Source organism: Typopeltis vanoorti, chromosome 12 (assembly GCF_054136105.1).
Source record: "Typopeltis vanoorti isolate ZY-2024b chromosome 12, IOZ_Tvanoo_1.0, whole genome shotgun sequence".
Classification (NCBI taxonomy): Eukaryota; Metazoa; Arthropoda; class Arachnida; order Uropygi; family Thelyphonidae; genus Typopeltis; species Typopeltis vanoorti.
In genome coordinates this window covers 128,807,108-128,825,668 of record NC_143560.1, presented here as the reverse complement: position 1 = coordinate 128,825,668, position 18,561 = coordinate 128,807,108, and the positions used below count along the sequence as shown (strand labels likewise).

Genomic DNA, 18,561 nt, shown 5'->3' with positions numbered 1-18,561 from the left:
ATGTTTCTCTACTGTTGTTTTCTGCAGTATGTACTTTTTTTTTTCCTTTTTTCTTCTACAAAAACAATTTCTTCTATTTGATAATTCGGAATTTTTCATTTTCACTCTCTTTTTTTATTTTAAAACTGAAATATAATATAAACTGAAAATTTGAGATAAATGTTATTTCTGAATTACAAGTTTTTGGAATAAAAATTCCAATTTACCTGCGCCAAAGATTAACTAATCCTAAAAGCTACTGAAAAAAGGCTACCAAAAGTTCCTCTAGTCGTCAAGTAGATTCGATCTGATGCACAGATCCACGATCATGGAAGGGATCATAAAACTCCACAGACATCCTAGTAAATTAGATTAACAGATATTTAAGAAATGCGCTTGGAAACGTAAATTTCTCGACAATCCCCTCCCTCTAATTAGGTTCGTCCAGACAAAAGTCCAGATCATCGCCGATAAGCCTTAACAGAAATTTTACCAGCAAATTCAAGCTCATTGAGTAGCGATAAAAGGGACAACCTTGTACAACTTCAAGACACGCAGCAAGAACGTTTCGGAATAGGACAACAATTAGCTTAACCTCCAGCTTTAGACACAACAGTTTCTATTGTATGGCTCTAAAATTTTAAGCCAGATAAATATGCATGCACATTTTAAAATCATTCTTATTTTAACCCGTATAGTTTTTACCTAGAAAATATATCATAACCCAGGAACCATGCTCGGTGGTTGTTTCAAAAATTACTGAGTTATTTTATTCACATGATTCTTGTTACCCGCTTTGGTACTAATACAGTAAGTCAGAAATATAATTCAGAATTGGGACTGTATAATTACAACTCGACTTCGCAACGAAAACTATGATTTTAATAATTTACAACAGAAAAGTAGGGTGGAAATTATCGTCTGAATATATTTAAAATATCCTTAAAAACAAGCCTCGAACTTTCCAAGTTATGTTAACGACTGCAGTGCAATGTCCTTAGAAAAGTTTCATTCATCAACGGTCATATCATTAACCAAGACTTTAGTTTAAGCTAACTATTAAACATAATTACGGGTATGTTAATTAGTTTATAATAAACAAAACTTTGCGTTTCTTTTTATTATAAATTATATTATGGTAACGAAAATAATGTAGTAAATATTTTCGTTAGACCAAAAACAGTTCAAATTAGGTACTGTTTTGATAGAAGAATACTAAAAATTAAGTGCGGTTTGAAAGCAGTTTATAAGTACGTCTCAATAGGAAACTGGATGGCGCAATAAAAACTCCGCATATTCTAGGTTAACTGACATCGCACACACAGGAGAATGAGGCCTCTTATAAAGAATAGCTTGTTATAACAATTAGCCTGCACCATTAGTTTATTTTTTAAACCCCCTCGATTACTAGACCGGACCAATGAGTGCTTTGAAATGCCAGCACAGAATAAAAAACAAGAATAATTCATTGAGTATTCCTTCCACTCTGGAGACAAAAATCAAAACCACAGTACAACGGTTATGGCGGAAATGCGGTAAGGTAAAGAGGACTTGACCCCATTGGGATTGTTAAGGACGCAAGTGACCGACAGCAAAGCGACCAGGTGGAGATTCACACGGCACTCGCTGACGTCAAGAGGGGAAAGAACACTGTGTCGGTTTCAAGTTAAACACCAGTCACGTAGTTACGACGAAACAGCCACGTGTACATCAGGAAAATAGCAATTGAGCGGTCTGAGTATTGTTTCATTGGAGGGCGCCTGGCAGAGAGCCTTTTACCGCAGTAAACAGATAACAAGGACGTTTTCGCCATCTTTATAAACAACACCACCACCACCACTGATTAAACTAAGAAAAAATAAAGTCGAGAACAGTTTCGATGAAAAAAGTTTGATAAACAGCGTATATCACGTATTATAAAACGAAGTTAAGAATTTTAACTGTGTAATTAAGGAATTCAAAAGAAAGCTGTTTCTGTTGATTCACCCTATTTAGTATAAGACATCGCACTGAATCTTTAAATATAAACTATCAGCATGTTTAAAATTACCTGAAGGAAAAAAGGAATTATCAAGTTTGTCGGCGTCGTCGTAATTATCAGTTCTTCTTCATGTAGCTTCCTCAGTGAGAGGGTGCAGCACCACGTCCTTCCAGTTCTCTCTGTTGGTGGTTTTCCTTTTTGTTTCTGCATAGCTATGTGATCCTGTCCATGATCTTATATCTTCAAGCCATGTCCTTCGTTTTTTGCCTCTTGATCCTTTTCCCATAATTTTTCCTTCTAAAACTGTTAGTATCCTCTGTCCTGCTGAACTTCTCAGTACATGTCCCGCCAATCTCATCTTTCTCTGGATCATTTCCGTAATAAAGATCTCTGTGCTCTCATTCTCTGTAGGACATCTGTATTTGTCACATGTTCTGTCCATGGGATTTTCAGAGCTCTCCTATAGCACCCCATTTCAAAGGCCATTGTCTGTTGCCTCACTCTCTTCTTGAATATCCAGGTCTCACTCCCATATGTGGAAATTGGCCGCACTAAAGTTCTTATCATTCTTTTCTTTGTCTCGGTACTCAGTTCTTTATTTTTCCAGTATGCTATGACTGTTCTTATTTCTATTTCTTTATCTTGCTTTCCATCTGCAGTAAAGTAGGTGCCTAAATATTTGTATTCTGTTGTATGTTCAATTTTCATATCGTTTATGAATATTTCTGGCTCGGATCTGTTTTCTTTTGAGATTTTCATAAATTTGGTCTTTTTTGCATTTATATCTAATCCAAATTCTTTACCTTCTTCAATTAGTAGCTGCAGTAATTTGATTAATTTGTTTCTGTTTTCTGCAAATTTATCAGTTAACAAAATAAAAAGAGTTGACGTAAATCAGCGCACGCATATTAAATAAAAAAAAAACGTTTCCGGACATGGCGCTGATTTGTGCAGTGTCATATAATAATATCACGCTAATGCACTGAAATATGAAATAGGCTTCCATATCCCCGGGGGGGGTCACATTGGGTTACGCGTTCAGCGCAATTGTGTGAACTAGTTGTGAAATGTGCATATCAGAACTGAAACGGATTAGAAAAGCTGATGGACTTTTCCAATTAAATCCACAGTCTGTGATCATCTGTTCTGCCAGCACAGATCCTCTTGCTAAACATGTTGAATGCATTTTTATGTTCGGCTATTTCTGTTGTTTTTTCAAAAAAAAAAAAAAAAAACGACAAGTCAATACCTGAATGTTACTCTTATCAAGTAGTGTCGATTAAGTAAATTAAATTAAGACTTTTATGTCTTTATTCTGATGAACTTTCTTGGCGGAATGCTGGAGTTATATTATTATGATTATTATTATAAAACCTATAAGTAACATACAATTAGGTTTTATGTAATTCCGGGACATCAGCGTGCCATTAGTGCTGTTTAATTAAGACAGCATCAAGGGAAGGTAGAAACTGATATTCTTTCCTTGATCAACAGTAGACGAGATGCTGAGCATGCCCAGTAAAGTAACTTAAGGATTGAGCTACCTTCAGACGAAAATACCGCCACAAAATAAAGCTGTGGTTAGCTTTCTGGGGATGCTAAGGCAAAGATATCGTCTAAAAGGTTATCACCGTTTGAGTGTTCATAGATGATTAATTCCCACTTCTTTGAACCAGCTTTACATTTTAATTAGCTAAAATATGGCAGAAGTCCATAGCCGCCCTTTATTCATAATACGTATCCTATGCGGTTTATTTTTTCTTTTATGAACGAATGATGGGTATTTCCTACTTGAATAACGATGTAATGTCGAAATTCACCCCGAAATTTGTCGGCCATTTACTTTAAGACGGAGGAATTTTTTTTTTTTTTTATGCTAAAGAGCTCTTTCAGGGGTTTCTGCTGGCCTTTAAGACGTGTATTTAGTGTTGATAAAGTGTTCAGCTTTCTTAAATCAAAGACGCAAGTAGTAGTAGGTGCACTTCTGACAAGATCAAGATAAGATAAGGAATCGTGACGTGATTGGTTGTTCATGTGAGGACGTCATGAGTTTGGAATGTTTGGAATTTTTCAGGGGACCATCTGTGTGTGTGACGTCACTTTGTTTGTTTTGTTTGTTTTTTTTGTTCGACATTATGTGTTTGGAAATTTCTGGGGAACATGTCTTTCTCTGTGATATCACATGGTGTTTTGGTTTGCATATGGAATTGTGGGCGATGTTTTTGAGATAAGACGTCTTGGAATTTTCCCAGGGTGACACACACATCCGTCATTGTCGTCATCTTTTGTTTTGTCTTTGGTTGTCTATAGATGGCTGTACTAATTTTCCAATACAGTTTGGGGTATTTCTTTCCTGTTAAAGGATGGGAATTCGTAGAGTAGAGTCGTGATGGCGGCAGCGATTAGGCTTTTCTGAATAATTTAATTATATGCTGGTGTCCCCCAAACACACACTTTTTTTTCATAGCTCATACATATTATATTCTATATTAATATTCTAAAGACTATGGGAATTCTTTCTAGAAATTCTAATGATAATTTAAATTACTTACAGTCTTTCCAGAATGGCTCTTCTAAATGCGAATATTCCAAAATAGTTGAACTTTATATCCACAGCACAACACAAACGCTCACACAGAACAATATTTCTGTAAATAACCAGAAAGTATGGTTGACTACATCATTTAGATATCCACCCGTTTGGTTGCGTTCGTTTTCTTGGAGATGACCCATTAATTTCTGGTCTTAGTTTTCGACCTCTATCACACTATGGAACTGTTTGTATTAATCACATCCTGTAATATATGAGTTGCGGTATTGTTCAAAAGGTATCATTTTTCCACGGTTGGATGTTTCTCAAATACTTACATAAGACTAAGTGATTAGCATTCACATGATTGTGAAGACACATATCTTAAAATTATTCATTCCTGATTAAGGATTTTATACACTTATTGTTTTCAAGTAGATGGCTTGTTTGTTTGTTTGTTTACATTTTGTGTAGCTAGGAAACTGGAAATGATTTCAAATGAATATTAGCTCTGTAATATCTGTTAATTTCTATGTCACCTTTTATTTGACTATAATATTATTAACAAATTGTATTTATTGAATCTAACATACAGACATTAAATAAAGTGAAAAAGACAGTATTTTTTTTCTTATTCTTGTGATTTCACATTTGCACTGATGTTCACAGTGTATGTTTTCCCACTGGTGCTTACGTATAATTCATGTGATTTTTCTCCATGCGACATTTCAAAACAAGTTGAACTATGGTATTTACATAGTTCAATGATGTACAACTCATTTCCGTTAGTCCCGATTGACTGTTGTCCTCTCAGCCCGACATTTATTTCACAGTAGGGATATTTATATATATAAATATTTTAACACAATTATTATATTAAATATTCTTTCCAATACAAATAAATACTTGTTAAAGATACCAAGCTATTTTAAACCTGGTTTTACTCCATTTCCCAAGTAAGCAAACAGACAAATCAAGTTTGCACCTGCAAGTTTTGCAAGTCTAGCTAACCATCCGTGTAGTGCAAGACCAAGGCAACTCATGGTAAAAGAATAAGCTCTGATCACTAATCTTAATATTTACCCTTAATGCAAAGCACATCTCCAGGAGGAGATGTATGATGCTTTGTATTAAAGGCAAGGGGCCACTACCCAGACCGGTTTTGACCTTTATTGAGGTGTATTTAAGTAAAGACCTCTCTAAAAATTAGGACGATCCCTAGACCACTCCATAGTGGCTGAAAGACCGTCCAGCTCAGCGTTGTTCCACTCAGTGACAGGCTCACCCCATCACCGAGAAGAACTTCTCAGCGTTGGCTCTACCCAGTGGCAGGCTCACCCCATCACCAGCCAGAGCCATAATCTCATCTCAGCAGTGGCCCTACTCAGAGACAAGCAAAAACCTATCCCCAAGCAGAGCCTCTCAAAGCCAGACCCCATCAGTAGAAGCCAGGCTAGAAATACCAAGATTTTGGTAATACAGAGCTTATAAGTATTTTACCAGAACAAGTTACCAAAAGGTGTTTTAACCTTATTTAATAAAAATCTCAGGAGGAAAGATATATGTAGAAAGTATTTTACCTTGGGTATTATAAATGTTAAGATACCAAGCTATTTTAAACCTGGTTTTACTCTGTTTCTCAAGTAAGCAAACAGACAAATAAGTCAAGTTTGCACCTGCAAGTGTTGCAAGTCTAGCTGACCCTACACTTTGTCTGTTTACTTACTTGGGAAATGGAGTAAAACCAGGTTTAATTTTTCACTTTATTTATTTTCTGTATGATAGATTCAGTAAATACAATTTGTAAATAATATTTCATTCAAATAAAATGTGTAAATTTAAATGAACAAATTGGGTGTTGTTGATGTGTAATACAAATTTAAGTAGGACCATAGTTTTTTTTTTTTTTTTTTTTGAAAATCCACTCAGTGAAACTGTGTAAACTCTTGGAAGCAAAAGGAAATGGGTATTAAATTAATAGGCAGAATTTTAGTGGAGAATATTTCACCTGAAAAGTGACAAAAAAAAGGCATTGTACCATGCAGATAACAAGTGAATCAACACGCATTTATCAAAACATACTCGCCATTGGAAGAGAAAAATCAAAAAACATTAACGAACATAATAGCCAGACCCATTCATTTAAATGATACCAAATGATGAAAATAATATGTGCAGGAATTTCAAAACTTTGAAAAAGCTGATCAATTTCTTGTTTGCTGTGATTATAAATATTTATTTAGGGATAAAAATTTTTTTTTCTTCTTTTTTCTTCTAATTTTCATTTGAAATAAGAATAAATAAGTATTTATTTGTATTGGAAAGAATATCTAATATAATAATTGTGTTAAAATATTTATATATATAAATATCCCTACTGTGAAATAAATGTCGGGCTGAGAGGACAACAGTCAATTGGGACTAACGGAAATGAGTTGTACATAATTGAACTATGTAAAAACCATAGTTCAACTTGTTCTGAAATGTCACAGGGAGAAAAATCACGTGAATTATACGTAAGCACCAGTGGGAAAACATACACTATGAACATCAGCGCAAATGTGAAATCAGAATAAGAAAAAAAAATACTGTCTTTTTCACTTTATTTAATTTCTGTATGTTAGATTCAATAAATACAATTTGTTAATAATATTACAGTCAAATAAAGGGTAACATAGAAATTAACAGATATTACAGAGCTAATATTCATTTGAAATCATTTCCAGTTTCCTAGCTACACAAAATGTAAACAAACAAACAAACAAGCCATCTACTTGAAAACAATAAGTGTATAAAATCCTTAATCAGGAATGAATAATTTTAAGATATGTGTCTTCACAATCATGTGAATGCTAATCACTTAGTCTTATGTAAGTATTTGAGAAACATCCAACCGTGGAAAAATGATACCTTTTGAACAATACCGCAACTCATATATTACAGGATGTGATTAATACAAACAGTTCCATAGTGTGATAGAGGTCGAAAACTAAGACCAGAAATTAATGGGTCATCTCCAAGAAACCGAATGGAACCAAACAGATGGAAATCTAAATGATGTAGTCAAACATACTTTCTGGTTATTTACAGAAATATTGTTCTGTGTGAGCGTTTGTGTTGTGCTGTGGATATAAAATTCAACTATTTTGGAATATTTGCATTTAGAAGAGCCATTCTGGAAAGGCTGTAAGTAATTTAAATTATCATTAGAATTTCTAGAAAGAATTCCCATAGTCTTTAGAATATTAATATAGAATATAATATATGAGCTATGTAAAAAAAAGTGTGTTTGAGAGACACCAGCATATAATTAAATTATTCAGAAAAGCCTAAATGCTCCTGCTACTAGACTGTGCGATACTCTAAGGATTCACATAGTCTGCAGAATATGAATATAGAATAAAATAGGTATGAGTTATGTAAAAAAAAAAGTGTGTGTTTGAGGGACACCATATAATTAAAGTATTCAGAAAAGCCTAATCACGACTCTATTTTAAGAATTCCCATCCTTTAACAGGAAAGAAATACCCCAAACTGTATAACCAAAGACAAAAGATGACGACAATGACGGATGTGTGTGTCACCCTGGGAAAATTCCAAGATATCTTATCTCAAAAACATCGCCCACAATTCCATAGGCAAATCAAAACACCATGTGATATCACAGAGAGACATGTTTGCTAGAAATTTCCAAACACATAACGTCACGATAGGTTATCTCTAAATACCACCCACAAAGTATTATGCGAACCCAACACACCAAGTAATGTCTCTGATAGATGTGAGGACCCAGCAAAATTCAAAACATTCCAAAATTTATCTTATCACTAGCCACCACCCATAATGACATAAGAAAACCATTTACTTATCTACAACTCATAACAATAAACATCCAAGACTTTGATGTCGCTTCCCCCCATTCACCGTACCCCTATTTTGTTCATAGTATCCCACCAATCACGACGCGAAAATAATATCTTCCTTTTTCTTTCAAAACAATAACGTCACTTATTTACAAATAACAATTGTCACTTATTTACAACTAACAAATAACGTCACTTATCTTCATCTGAAAACAACACACATACATGTCACGATTCCTTATCTTATCTCGATCTTGGCAGAAGTCCCACCAATCACGACATGATTTCTTATCCACTAATATATCTCCCTTTTCCATTCAAAACAATAACATCACTTATTTACAACTAACAATTTACGTCACTTATTTACAACTAACAAATTATGTCACTTATATACATCTGATAATAACAAACATTCACGACATGATTCCTTATCTTATCTTGATCTTGTTCAAAGGGCACCACCAATCACGACACGAATCCTTATCGCTACCATCACCCATAATTCCATACGCAAACAAAACAAACGTGACGTCACACACACAGATGGTCCCCAGAAAAATTCCAAACATTCCAAACTTATGACGTCATGAAATGAACAACCAATCACGTCACGATTCCTTATCTTATCTTGATCTTGTCAGAAGTGCTCCTACTACTACTGATGCAAACAGGTTTATTATTCAGTCTTTTGTCTATTGATGAAGTTCCTCTTTGCGGTTGATTTTTAAGGGATCTTGCTTTGCTCAAATAAGAAAGTTAATAAATTTCGTTAGCTTGAGATCCAAGAGCCGCCATATATATTAAGTGTCTACTGAGGGAAGAACTTTTTCTTTTCTTTTTTTTAAGTTGTTCTGAACAGACGAACTGTGATGCAATTTTATATTTGGAACCACTACTTAATTCTCTTGAATTCTAGTTTAAACGGATCATGCAAAATGGTGATAAATTATGCTTTTAAAATACAAACTTAGATATTATTCGATAATATTTTCACACCGACCAGATGACCACATTAACTCAGTTTCATAATGAACGCGCCAAGTGATGTCTGGACTGATGGGTGAATTATTAGGCAACCACAAAGAGGATCAAAGTTGGCAGGAAACGCAATTCTGATTATCCCGACTGATCACATCCATGTCTGGTTTATCTGCGCACTACCGCAATGCAACGAGTGTTAAGTGCAATAAATAAAATAATTCGAATAAACATTTTTCGTTATCATTTACAGTTTACATTATTAATTCTACTCTCATGAGAACGAACATAAGTCTGTGCAATCCTTTCGATATGACTGCTTCAACCAAGTGCATTTCAGGATCGGTCGTAGCACTGCACGTGTTCTTCACATTTCACTCAAATGTTATTTAATGTGAAATTTGTAAAAAAAAATTACTGACACCTGCTTCAGTTATTAGGGAAACGAATGAACATTTGTAATGAATAAAATGCATACGAGAGGTATCTTCAAACTTGCGAACATGTTCCAAATACTATACGTTATTTTCTCTCTCTCTCCTCGGGTAACTAAGACATTGACATTTTTGAAGGAAATATGGATCGGTGACACAATAAATAACAGTTTTTCATGTACTATCTTGAATCTTAAAAGCATGTCTCATGACTTAATTATTCTGAAGTACATATCCTTATCAAAAATTGCACTGAAACCATGCACATTTTTAGAATGGTTAAGGCACAAATATCCTTCACTCTTTCATATGTTCGAAATTAATTTGTCAACAAACCTTGTCGCGTTATGACAAGTAATTTCCCAGTCACGATTTCTCAAAAGTGGGCGTTTACGAATCAAATATCCGAAAAGGTTTTCACCACAGGCTGATCAACGATATTTTTTCGTTCTCCAAGATAAAGATAGAGTAACAAAAATATAAAAAAATACAACATATAAGGATAAAATTTATACTAAACGTGCATCTCCCGTTGCTCTGGTATTGTGATCCACTACCAAGCGTATCGGAAATTTGAAATGGCTTGTCAAGTACCGCGTGGGTTTTCTACACCAGAGTCCTGGATTATCTGATTATTATTTTAGCCACGATATTAAATGTACGACAGGTTTACAATCTTTCACGGGTGGAGTGACATAAAAAATATATATCAATTAGGAAATAGCAAACAGACATACTTAAGGAAACGATATGACAGACAATTCATCACAACTACGGTTACAAATTTGAAGTTATTAAACAACTGTCGTAACTTGTGTTTAAAATTCAAGGACAAAAACTTCTTATAAAAACAGTGATATCAGACAATACTATAAACATGGTAAATATACAAATCAGTGATTAGCTTGCTCTTCTTCTCCCCCCCCCCGAGGGGGAAAAATAGAGGAAAAAAAAGTTCAAATAGAAGCATTCGTACAATTTGTATTCGTATTATCTGCGTTTCGTCAGAAAATCAGTGCTGAAATCTGAAATCTCCGCGATTTGGGAAAAAAAAAAAAACGAATAATCGAAAGAATCTATCAGGAAAAAGCAGCAAAGGCATTTCATTACATCTTAATAGAACCTAGATATAAATAACTATTTAGATATTTATTATAAAATAATAATTTAAATTTTTTTCCGAATTCCAGATCTAGAACGAAAGCCTTAGTTCCTAATGGGGAAAAAAAAAAAAAAGTAAGATAACACATCTTAATTTTTTTTTTTTATTTGGAATTAGAATTCAGATAATTAGGGTAAAAAAAAAACCAGTGTATGAATTAGTATTGTGTCTGCATACGTTTTCGTTCAGATTATCCATATTGCAAAGAAGTTTTCGGAAAGAAAACTCTCAGATGACAGAACAGCTTGCAATAAAGTGTTATGCACATTATATATTCATCAAACCAAGTCTTTAATGAACGTTCAAGCAATGCGAGGAATGATGCCAGCGCAGTGTAGCATCAGTTATAATGTGGATCTACGTAGAAACCCCAGTATCATAATCACCCCTTCCAACACAATTCCAGTTAATTCCACAAACGAAAAAAAAAATCATATCCATATGATTATTTTAGCCTTCGGAACTTAATTATTCAGGCAAGCATTTGCTCAGTTAGGCGAACTTTTATTTTCGTAACCTATTATTCTTAAATGAAAAGCGTTTTACAAAAGCAAATGTTTTTTTGATAGAATAAGTTAACATCATACTTATTACGTAACTCTTGGTTAGTTACTATTCATAATGACTAAAATTTCCTCCTCATTCCTTCCGACATGCTCAGATACTCCTACAAGGTGAGGTTGATGCCCTATCTTGAGGGAACTTGTAGCATTTTCTCAAACAGAGAGGAAGTGCGGTGCCGAAGAAGCGGTCGGAATAATGACTGTGCATAAGCATCCACCCCAGTTCATCGCTCAAAGCCTCAAAACTCATCTACATTTTTTTACGTTAATTTCAAACAATTTTTTTTTTCAACTTATTATTCTTAGCGTGTTTTTCATATAATTCGCGGTCACTGAATAGAGTATGAAATGCACAAATAAATGTTTACACAATATAAGTAGCTGACTATATTCATATACAAAGTATATGAAATCTAGTCGTTTACTATAAATTAACTATATAGCTAAAACTTGTGTGAATCCACATTAGTAGCTGCTGTTGTTTACTTAGTACAAAATGATTTGACAAATCAGAAGGCGAAATATACCACAAAACTATGAGAAATTTGCAAAAATGAAGGAAGACTGCTAATACATGACATGCGAAGGATCAGCGTGTTAAAAAGAAGATTGTTAATCAAGAAAGCCATTCAAACTGCATACGTATAGCCACTGTCAAAATGGAAACGGATCCATGCATCAACAAAAAGACAGAGTAATACAGAAATTGACCACAGTCAAACATACCCGAGACGTTGGACCACTCCGGGTTTCTTCCAACTTCCCGCCATGTGTCTAAGACGAGTGTAAACAAATATATACCACGTAGATAGAAAACGGCAGAATTAGTAATTGTAAATCATTACAAAGGAGGCAAGTTCCAGATACTGTAATAAAAGATGAGTTAATTAGTTCTCTGTTTACTTTAATGTTTGAAGTAAGAACATTCAAAAGGAACAGATACAATGGGGATTAATTCTGAATTAATTAATTCAGTCAAGAATTAATTCTGTCAAGAGAAGTGAGAAAGGTGCCTTCAGAAACTAAATATATCCTTTCATTTAAAATAGAAATATTCTCATCATCGAAGAAAGAAGCCTAAAAAATGATCTTCAAAAAAGGGTGTGTGTGTGGGGGGGGGGGGGTTTGAATGCCGCTGGTTTTGCAAGCCGGATTAGATCAACAACTTACAATTAACTCGCGCTTCTGCCACTGGTTTAACTTCAAAATTTTGTACGGAAGACATACTCTACACTGAGCAAGAATGCTATGAATTTGCACAATCAATAATAATAATAATGCTTTGATAAATACAATACGTCTGGTTTTCGAGTTTCAAAAAGCGACTGAGAGCCTACGAGATCTTCTTGGAGATGTTGCATTCATATTACACTACTCGAAACACGGATAATACCGAGTCTGTGAATCCGCCCTTTCATTACGATTTAAACGACGATCGAGATTTCACTTAGTTTCTGGCATTTTGATTATTTCGGGTTTCGGACTGTCTCTGACGAGAAAACAGTCCGAGCCTGGTAAGCACTTCGGAAATCAAAAGATAGACGAGTATGGGCTATTTGGTTCGAGTTGCTTTATATAGGCAACTCATGCCGAAGGCTTGTAACCTAGCAAGCTCGTAATCACCCTTGAAACTATTAAAGCGTAAACAAAAAATGTGCGTTTGGTACAAAATAACGACGGATATTTATTATCCTTCGTTTTAGTAAGATTGTTCTCTTTTGATCTTTGCTAGTCGAAAGTTAAAACGGTGGCATGGAATATGAAACTCATCGTACGGCAGGAGATTTTTAAGATCCTTGAATTCAATGGAGCTAAAGTAAGATGCGTGAACGTCGGGTTCATATTTCACGGAGGTGGAAAAAACGTTTAATCGAGGTTAGACAAATGGCATTTGCAAGAGAGTATGACTGCCTTTCTTGTGATGTCAGTTCCTTATAACATTTTTGAAATCGATTTTAGATGCATCACTAACTTCTTTATAAGTATTCTTGTATTCAGTATAAGGAGGGTTGAAGATAGATATCTTATTATAATCTTCGACACTCCCTAGAAATTGGCATTTAGATTTAAAAAAAAAAAAAAAGGCAAAACTTAGTAAAATCAGGAATCAAGATATTCTTCCAAGAGAACGGTCTCAAGGAAACGATTGCGGTAATCAAATTTCAAATATTAAAATAAAATTAAAAAAAAAATAGTCTGACCGAAGAAAATAAGGGGAATAAAAGTGTATATTGCATCTCCTAATTGACATAACAATAAACAAGGCAAACATGTTGCATGATTGTTAAAAAAAATTCTCTTTGGAGAAGAAATCAGGCACAAAAGTTATAGCACAAAAGTTATAGTTACTAACGATAAAATATAATTACAATATTTATTGGTGAGAAAAAGCTGATCCGTGGTGGAAAGTGATGGAGAGTTTAAACATAGATAAGTCCCGTAAAGTTTTAAGGTAATAATCACCTAAAAAATTCAAGAAATGCAACAAGACTGATTTTCTTGGTGAATGCTATCGGTAACTGATGATGACATCCAGATGGCTATCGATTACTACAAATTACAGCTGGGTGGCAATTGTAGTAATCTGATCACTTAAATTACAGTATTTACAAGTGAATGCTTTTGCGTTTAAGGGGGACATCTCATTGACGCTACCCTAAGAAAGTGAATAATAAACTTTACGGTCACAGAAGCGCAGGACATCTGACTCATCATTATTCTTAAAAGACGCCTCAATAATTTTAAAATCAACAAAAGGACGAATGTATTAGATTTATATATCGCTTGCTGTTTATCGATGACATTTTGTTTCGGCAAACATAACACAGTGAATATCGACATTTTCGGCTATGCATAATTAAAGGAGTCATTATATTTTTCAACAAACAGTGCAATTAGAGACAACCCGGATAAAACGGCGCTAACTAATGAATCACATCTCCCCCCCCCCTCTCCAACAGAAACTGCTGTATAGACCAAGCACATTTTGCGGGTGGAACATGTGGTTTTGCTTGACCCCCCCCCCCCGTCGTTAACGTGTTAAAACTAAGAAATATATAGTGAATGTGTTTCAGATATTATGGAATTCGGTTGAAGGGAATCAGCAATTTCAACTCAACTGTTGAAATGCTAATTTGTCTTCGGTTCGCGCGATCTTCTGTTAATACCACACCAATCATATGCAGTTCTTCGCTGCTCTACGTATCTCAAGTCTTGTAAATTACTGGTAATTTTTGCTTGAAATAATGGGAAAGAAGATGACGCTATTTGGGTAGATGACTTTGACGATGCACACAAAGAAACTGCTCTTGATGCCAAAAGTAGTGATAGCGAGTAGGAGCTTCTTGGTAAGTCGCACCATTTTCAGTTTTTTTCTGAAAACTTTAGTTTCCGAAAATTCCCGCACGCATTATCTGGCAACACGATTTTTTAGCTTTAATTTTGGGAAAAAATGTTATATTCGAGTAAATACAGTATTTTTTTTAGCTTTCAAATTCTTACGTATGTATCATTGGTTAAAGATTGAATTTATAAAACCCCAAAAGAGAGTAATATAGCAAATACAAATAGCTGTAAGCAACAAGAAAACGTTGATATTGCATCTGGATCAAATGAAATTGATGAGAGTGTGTCGTCTGACATCTCTAGAGAACCAAAATTTACAAATAAATCATATTTTTCGTTTACATGAACATATAAATTCAAATAAAATAGATATTTAATTTTAATTAATATTTTAAATTAATATGTTAATAAATAAATTAATTAATTATGTTTACTTAAATAATTAATTAATTTTCAATTAATTAATTTGTTCGTTTTTAATTAAGCGATTAATTTTTAATTAATTAATTTGTTTGTTTTTAATTAATTACTTAATTTTAATTAATTTTTTGTTTGTTTTTTAATTAATTAATTAGGGGGTGCTTGGTAATAATGAAAATTTAAGAAGGGGTACGCGGATATCTTGGTAGAGGAAAAACCTTGTTTTTCCTCTACGAAGGGAATTTTAATAGGGGCTTTTTCGAGACGCGTTAACCGATCAGATATGTTGCCGAATTTAAGACTCTCTTGGATAACCAATACAGGACAAGTGTAGCAATAATGTTTTCTATAAGCTTCGACACCAGAAATTAAAATGAAAAAAATTCTGCTTGGAATCTTGGGCAACTATCACTTCGTTGATTTTTTTTTCCTTTTAATTGTAAACAATCAGCGAAATAGATTACAGTTATGATAAAATCAAGAAAGCATTGTGGAAAAGTACGAATATTTATAAAAGGATATATATTTGTGCGGCTAGCGGGTATTAACAGTTGCATACTTTAAAAAAATTAAAAAAACGCTGAGGTAAGTGAACAGGTTAGGTTGGAAAAGAACTTAAGTTTAAGAATAACGTAAGATAGTTATGACGACTAAACTAAATTGTATGTCTACTTCCTATCGACTTGGCATTTTTAAATCTGAATAGTGACCTGCAGTGAGATGATTACTGATGAAAACCATTTTACACGCTGCAAAAAATGGTAGCTCAACGTCATCGCTAACAAGAGGAATTATGTTGAATTACTGGGGTTTTAGCTTCAACAGGAAAACTGAACCCAAGGTAAATTCCGTGAGCTGGGACAATGAGGGGCCAATAACAGAGCACACACAGAAGTGGGTCATCTATGGTTTACACCTGACGGAGTCGCTAAAAATAAATAGTCTTACTCAACTTATCTGGTAGTTTAACGAACCAACATACCTTTCTCGAAAGTCCGGTTGCAGAACATATGGCTGGTTCATGTTCCGAGAGACTAGCAGAGTTCGTAAAAACAAGAAACGGACACTAAAAAAAAAGCGCACACCCGCACACTAAAGAAGGGATCTTCTCCACAGAGGTTTCCGTTATATCCACGCGTATAAAACTATATAACACACGGAACTACTCGAACTCTTCCAAGTCCTGAACTCTATCAAAGCACAAGGGAGGCGAACGGACAAACAGCAGACAAAGCAGGTAAGCAGTTGTGCCTGTCGACTTGTACGTGTAGCTGTCCTGCGTACAGGTATGTGAACGGGGAGTGCTACCCCATGCGTGGAATGGCAGGAAAGATAGGTCGTACTGGTAGCTAAGCGAGTGAGCGCGCGTGTGCACGCAACTGAGGTATGCGTTTGTACAGCTGCAAATGAATATCCTCGGGGCATGTGTGAGATTCCGCGTGTTTGTTAGGTGGAGAAAAGCTGAACGGAATCCGTAAATGTTCAACATACTTGGGAAATGAAACCTGTCGACGTGTGCACATTTAAAGGTGGTTCCACCCACGACCATCAAAACATCGCTTCGTTCAACCTGTAAAATCCTATTTACAGATCGCAAATATACTCGGCTGCAGTTTTATAGGACAAATAAAACAGATGGTTTATTGACAACTAGGAATGTTTTTCATCTCGAAAACAATTGGAGTTGCGAGCTGTTAAACGAGCTCAGTGATCACTGTACTACATGAGTTACGAATAATATACATCGATGCTTTAATTGATCAATAAAATAAACTACAGGGCTCTGTGCTCCTCTTATGGTGCGGTAAATGGCCCTCTTTGCGTTAACTAACCCCTTCCCTCCCAGCCATATTCATAAAAATAGCGCAGAAACACTGCTGCTGCTTCTGCATTCACGGTATTGGACTTCCACATCAAGTCATCAAGACTGAAGTCATTGATTTATATCCTATTTTGTTATTTAATTTAATTTATATTACATTTTGATATTGTTTGAGCTAAAAATTTAATTTATTTACATCTATTTAATTTACATAGTATTTTGATACTCTTTCTTATCAGACAGAAATAAAGTATTATCCAGCTGTCGACTATCACAAAATATCAATTTTGTTCAAGTCGTAAAAAAATGAGTATACATATGCAAATTATTTCTGAATTCCATAAATCAAATATGGCACGTGTAGTTGGGTTTGACAGACCTGCATTACGTGGATATGTCAATTTACATTACGTTACATAATTAAAAACACTTAGCCTCTTTAGCTGAGTCAGTTTCGACGATGTCCTTTGGTCGGAAAGATCTCCCCCCCCCCTTTTTTCCCCAATAGTTAGTTGGCTGGTATCATATGTTAGTGGAGGGATTTTTCCTCTCTGAAACTCTGGTTTTTTTTCATCCGCAACCAGGCAAATCGACCAGGGCAATACACGTTGAAACGTTTTTATGTCGTGTTTTTTGTTTTTTACCAGCACGGAACTCGGGGAGTTGGGCGCCGTAGGCGCTAGGGGGGGGCCTAGTTGAAGATTAGAAATTGCATGTGCTTTACGGGATAAGAGTGTGTGTGTGTGTGTGTGAGAGAGAGAGAGAGAGAGAGGAGGGGATTGCAGATGCAATTTTTATGAACAGTGATCAACAGTATCTGTAAAAATGAAATGCAAGCAACAGAAACTAGACGTCTCTGTAAAAAAAAAAGTGAACTGAACTGATAACATGAGGTAGTACGCCCCCAAGGGAGGTCTTGGGGGCACTGCCCCAAATGTGAGAAGAGTATTTCAACAAGTGAAGCAGGTACGAATGCTGGTTTTCAAATTCACGCTTGCTCTTATTATCATTCAGGGAGTGAGAGGTGTGATTGAAGTCTGATTAGCAGAATAATGAATTACTGACCATTTAAAACTATATATTTAGAAATTTACGTACATTTAATCATACAAATACAACAGTTATTTCACAAATGATATTCTATCTTTTTCAATTTAGCTACTTGAATACAAATTCTACCCTACGTTTCTTCTTTATGAACTGGTCAATAACATCGTCATAAAAAGTTGGTTGTAACTTAATATTCCCAAGCAACGCGCACACTTGTAAAGGCTGGCTGAAGCTCACTGGCTAGAGTTACGTTGACTGCGTATGGCCTGTGTTTAAGCAACAGAGTGAGACGGCGTGAAATGGCTATGCGCGCGCATGAAATCACAGTGCTGAAGTGAGGACCTGGAACCTCCTACAACCGAGCAAGCCAAGGTTGCTTTGACTAGACGAGCAAGCATCGGCCTTCGATACACCACGCAAAGCTCAATTAT

At 35.0% G+C, this 18,561-nt stretch overlaps 1 protein-coding gene across 1 annotated transcript in view; it reads right to left on the bottom strand.

Moving 5' to 3' along the window:
* The window catches only part of LOC150101221 (epidermal growth factor receptor kinase substrate 8-like), a 218,423-nt gene extending 201,919 nt beyond the window's left edge, over positions 1-16,504 (bottom strand). Inside the window, exon 1 of the mRNA XM_090401588.1 lies at positions 16,241-16,504. The gene's annotated coding sequence lies outside the window, so the exon portion shown is untranslated. The remainder of the gene's footprint in view (positions 1-16,240) is intronic.
* Between the last annotated feature and the right edge of the window lie 2,057 nt (positions 16,505-18,561).